General features: G+C 39.2%; 1 protein-coding gene across 1 annotated transcript in view; it reads right to left on the reverse strand.

Moving 5' to 3' along the window:
* LOC107667688 (coiled-coil domain-containing protein 136-like) overlaps nt 1–5,223 on the reverse strand; it is a 49,529-nt gene extending 44,306 nt beyond the window's left edge. Inside the window, exon 1 of the mRNA XM_016459414.1 lies at nt 5,150–5,223. The gene's annotated coding sequence lies outside the window, so the exon portion shown is untranslated. The remainder of the gene's footprint in view (nt 1–5,149) is intronic.
* Between the last annotated feature and the right edge of the window lie 44 nt (nt 5,224–5,267).

A 5,267-nucleotide genomic window follows, 5' to 3' on the forward strand; every position in this document is an offset into this window, starting at 1 on the left:
GAGATTTCAATTCTGTAAGGAAAGAATCACAGGTCCAATGAGTCTCCTAAATACTCATAATACAGAATTGAAATCTCTTTTTTGTTTTTCACAGGGTTAATGGTACAACACTGTTCAAAAGTTTTGGGTAGGCAAGATTTTTTAATGTTTTTTTTATTTCTTATTGTGCCATTGTTGTCGTTGTAGTCCTTAAGTCATGATTCACTGACAGCAGCGCTAAATGCCTTTGCTTGAATTTCAACGTTCTGGCATGAAACTCTAGATGGCGCAGTCCGATAGAGCTAGCTCAATCTGACCTAATGACATCATTATCACATGGCACAGCTGATTGGTTCTCTCCTGTATCGGTAGCCAATGAGCTCGTTGCTCAGCATTCAAATATATGACTAGTGCTTGCCGAAGCAGTTGCAGCTTGCTTCAGAAACCCTCCACCTTCCCCAGCTCCACCTGTATAGATCTGCTATGAGGTGATTCATGTACACTATATGGGGGTTATTTCATGTATGTTATATTTGCAGCAGCAATATTTCTTACATGCTCACAGCAGCATGTTGTGGATGTATTGGCAATAGCAAGTCTCGGTAATTGCTCTGCCGCAGCAGCAGCGTAGCAGATCTATTCCGCCAAGACCAAATACATTAACATTGTCATGTACATTACCATGCCAATCCCTCCGAGAGTTGTCATGACAGATATATATATATAACATTGATGTAAGTGATCACCCGGATTTAGACCAACCTATTTTGTATTTAAATAAAGCGTTCACAGGCCAATTTGCTTCATGTATTTCCCCGGCGTCGAAATCAGGCACATATAAATGTCAGAAAACACGATTCCTGGCTGCATACCAATATATCATGGACCACTAGATATTTGGTAAGTTGTAAGGAACATTAAATCGAGTCCAGCAACCTTTAGATTAAACTGATTATTGTTTGTTTTACTCGCATTTGCGCAGTTTCCCTAATAAATCCATTCAAGCAGCAGGCTCTTTGGTAAAATCTTTTTCAAGATGCCCCATGAAGGCCATAGTGAAGCATCTAGTACTGCCAATGGCTCAAGGAAATCTCAGCACTGAATCTGGAGACACTGAATGTGTTGTCTAATTCTTAGTGCACAGGGCATTGTATAGCGGTCCAGCTTAGGGATCATCACAATGGGTTTGGTCCAGGGACTCTTCTATCACCTCCGTTCCTGTATCTTTTTATCCTCTGGCACACTGTAGAGTCGCTCTATATGAGACATGTATCATGCTGTATGATATTAGTTCTTCTGGGAAGTACATCTGAAAAATGCCTCTTTCAACTGCTCTTTCTTAGTCAACATAAGCAGGTTTACTCGTAACGACTCTGCCAGTGTCTTCGCTGCCAGGGTTGCCAACTGTGGGTTTAGTTACAGCCACCTCCTCATGAGCTTCATATGATATAGCAGCAGCTCTCTTGGTTTTCCACTGAATAACAGCTCAAATTGTGTAAATTCAGTTCGGGTCTGTGTTATCTTAAAATGAAATCTTAATGAATTTTCGAATGAATGTTTCTTAATGGTTCCTTTAAAGGAGTCGTGACATGAGGAATCCAAATTTTCTTGATTTTTTGACATGGAAACTTACAAACTTGAGATTTAGAATTCACAAATCTCTCACTGCAGAAAAAGAAAGCAAGCAGCCAAAACAACTAATTGTCTTCTTTCTCCACAGCGTGACATCACATTTGCATCTTACCGCCTCCACAACAACACCTCCACACTAACTTTGCCATATCACTTCCATAGCCTGCAGATGCTATGCTGTTCGTGGATGTGGAAAAGTGTTACGTCAAAAGTGCCAATAGTAGACCCATATTCACTCACACTACTTCTGACAACAGGACAAATGGTTAAGGGAAGACTTTTAAGGAAAGTCCTTCATTGAGGTGATGTTTTTGGAAAATGTGGTGGTATAGAGAGGGTCTCTGCAATGCTGCAGAGCTTTCCGAAGAACCCCAGTGTTTGTCATCTTGGATAACAGTCTTAGTGGAAAATTTTCACTTTATTTCTGTCGCAGAGGCCCCGTGCTCCATGAGCTTGCTGAGTCCCTTGAGTCGGCTGTTCCTCGGCCTGTGTCCATGTGTCTGCCATGTCTCTCCAGGTTATGCTTCTATGTCTATTTCACCAGACTTGTGAGATCTGTCCATGCTCCATGTCCCGTCACTTCCCCATGGTCCTGTTCTGTTTCACGCCTCCTGCTCGACGGCTCTTGGTGTTCTTCCACAGCCTTGCAGTTATCCTATGGGCTGTGTCCGCCACTGCTCCAAGGCCCAGCTACAGGGTCGACTGGGTCCACCGCAATTCCAATTTCATCATTTACATTTACATTTAGTCATTTAGCAGATGCTTTTATCCAAAGCGACTTACAAATGAGGACAATGAAAGGAATCAAAATCAACAAAAGAGCAATGATATGCAAGTGTTTTTTTTTATTATATAATGAAAAAAGAAAACAGATAGAATAGAAAAAGAATAGAGCAAGCTGGTGTTAGAGGCCTTTTTTTCATCAGTCATTGCTCCAGTCTTCAGTGTCACATGATTCTTCAGAAATCATTCTAATATGCTGATTTATTATCAGTGTTGGAAACAGTTATGCTGCTTTTTTTTTTTTTTTTTGGAACATCTGATACTTTTTTCAGGATTTTTTTGATTAATAAAAAGTTAAAAATAACTTTCTATTTATAACATAAATCTTCGCTAACAACATAAGTATTTACTATCACTTTTTATCAATTTAACAACCCTTGCTGAATAAAATTTAAAATTTTTAAATTAAAAAAAAAAATTTTTTTTTTTGCAGAAAGAAAGAAAGAAAAAAATTGAACGGTTATGTATATTATTATGTAAATATTGTTTTCAACAACTGTTTTCAGCATTACTAATAAATCAGCATATTAGAATGATTTCTGAAGGATCGTGTGACACTAAATGATGCTGAAAATTTAGGTTTAATCACAGAAAGAAATTATATTTTAAAGTATATTAAAATAGAAAACTTTTCTGTGTTTTTGATCAAATAAATGCAGCCTTGATGAGCATGAGAAACTTCTTTTTTTTTAAACGTACAAATCTTACTGATCCCAAACTTTTGAATGGCATGATGGCATGATTAGATGTTGGTGAGATTTGTTGTCAATTATTTTATTTGTTGTTGTTGTTGTTGTTGTTGTTCTTAGTGTGTAAGCACTTTTAGGTTTCCATACGTTTCTTTTGTAATTATTGCAATAGTCCAGTGAGTATTTTTTTCAAACTAAGAGTCCTATAACCATAATTAAAGTCAGTCAGGAAAAGACAGAAGCAACTGTCTAGAATAGTGACAACATATCTAGAACAACTGAACAACATCTCACACTAGGAACTGTGCTGTTATACAGAATATCAGCCCAGCTATAACAGCTGTAGTTGGATACTTATTCAGTACAACAGCACTCGTTTGACATCACTTAAATATATGCATGCTTGTGCGAAAGTTCAGGAAAAGCTCATCAGCACTCAAGGCATCTTTGCTCCTATGTGTTATTATGGTTTGGTGTTAATGTGTGTGTGTGTGTGGGCTTGGGGCACCACTGCATTCGTGTGGCTGGGTGTTAGTGGGCGAGAGTGTGTGTGGGAGCTGCGAATTGGCAGGTACAACAATGTGCTGTGTGGGCGAAAGAGAGAACGCTTTGAAAATGGAGTGAAGGGGTGAAATGAGGCAGTGAATGTGGAGGAGGATCAGAGAAACCACATTAATTAATAGAAAAGAGAATACATGCAGCAACTCTTTCCAACACCCCTAATGAAAGTAAAGGGTTTATTTGTGATGCCCTCTGTGTGTTCACCAAAGATTCAGCTCTGTTACAAATCAACACGGGAAAATGTGCTTCATTATCAGTTTAATGGTTTCAATTCGATGCACATTTAATTTTTTTGCTTGATCATGCAGCGCTCTTATAATAGAATGCCCTTTTTGTTGCATTACTTTACTTAATAGATCAGGTCTGTTATGAATATTGGTGTCCAAACCTTGCTATCATCCAATATTAGCGCATTTTAATTTTCAAAATGACACCCCACTGTATAGGTCTTTGGGAATTTAATCCCGCGGCGCGGGACCCGACCAGTTTTTTTCCGCCGCGGGATTAAATTCCCGAATAAAACGCGGTAGCGGTCGGTAACTCTGGTGTAATTTGAACGGGAGCGGGCGGTCTACCAATATCCCGTTCCCCGCGTCCATTTAGAACAGCATATCTACGTTTTATTCTTATTGACCACCGGAAGGGTACAGCGTGCGCTCAGGACTGTTATGCACGCGCTGCACGCATGCTTTACCGTCACGCGTTTTATTTGCGGGGTCTGTATTTTAAAATAAAATATTAAACAAATTTTGTGTCTTAAGATAATTCATATTAATTCAAGTCAAAGTCAATAAATTCAAGACTCTTGACAAGGCGAATAAAATAACACAATTTTGTGCAGAATACACTTTTATTTGACAGCCTCTCTCTCTTTCTTTCAGTGGCGGAAATTTAAATGTGAGATTCTGGAAACGAGATCTAAATTTAGCGGGAACGGTCGGGTCGGGAAGAAAATTATTCTAAGCGGACAGCGGGTGAACAAAGAGTGAATATATAGCGGGAGCGGGTGGGTGCGGAATACAACCTTGCGGGAGCGGGACTAAAAAAAAACAGTCCCGCGCAGACCTCTACCCCACTGCTTCGAACTTCCTGTCCATCTGAGCTCCAGAACCAGCAAATTCATTCGGTTGGAAAAACCTCAACAGTGATGTACAGAGATACTAGCAAGACAACAAGAATATACATTTTCACCTTGTTTTCCAGTAAAAAGATGTACTTGTTTAAGCAAAACTGTTTACTTTCTTTATGTTTGTGGTAGTCATCTTCAACTAAATAGGCAATTACTCTTAATGTGGTAAGTAGACTCATTAAAATGCATGTGGACTTCTTTTAATAGATTTGTTTAACTGCTCGTGAAAAGTATTTGACATTGTAAACATCTAGCGGAGCTGCTGATCCACAAAACACAGAATGCAGACTGAATAAAGCCAGTATGCAAAGAGCAAAGCATTCAGCAGGAGCTAAAATACAAGCTTAATCAACACAGAGGAAGAGATTTTTTTTACCTGCTGATATGAAGACTGCTTGTCCATGATAACCGCAGCAGACGAGCGCACAGAGAGAGTGAGGAGAGAAACATTCACACACACACACACACACACACACTCTCTCTCTCTCTCTCTC

The sequence above is a fragment of the Sinocyclocheilus anshuiensis genome, unplaced genomic scaffold, assembly GCF_001515605.1.
Source record: "Sinocyclocheilus anshuiensis isolate Anshui unplaced genomic scaffold, SAMN03320099.WGS_v1.1 scaffold1827, whole genome shotgun sequence".
NCBI lineage: Eukaryota > Metazoa > Chordata > Actinopteri > Cypriniformes > Cyprinidae > Sinocyclocheilus > Sinocyclocheilus anshuiensis.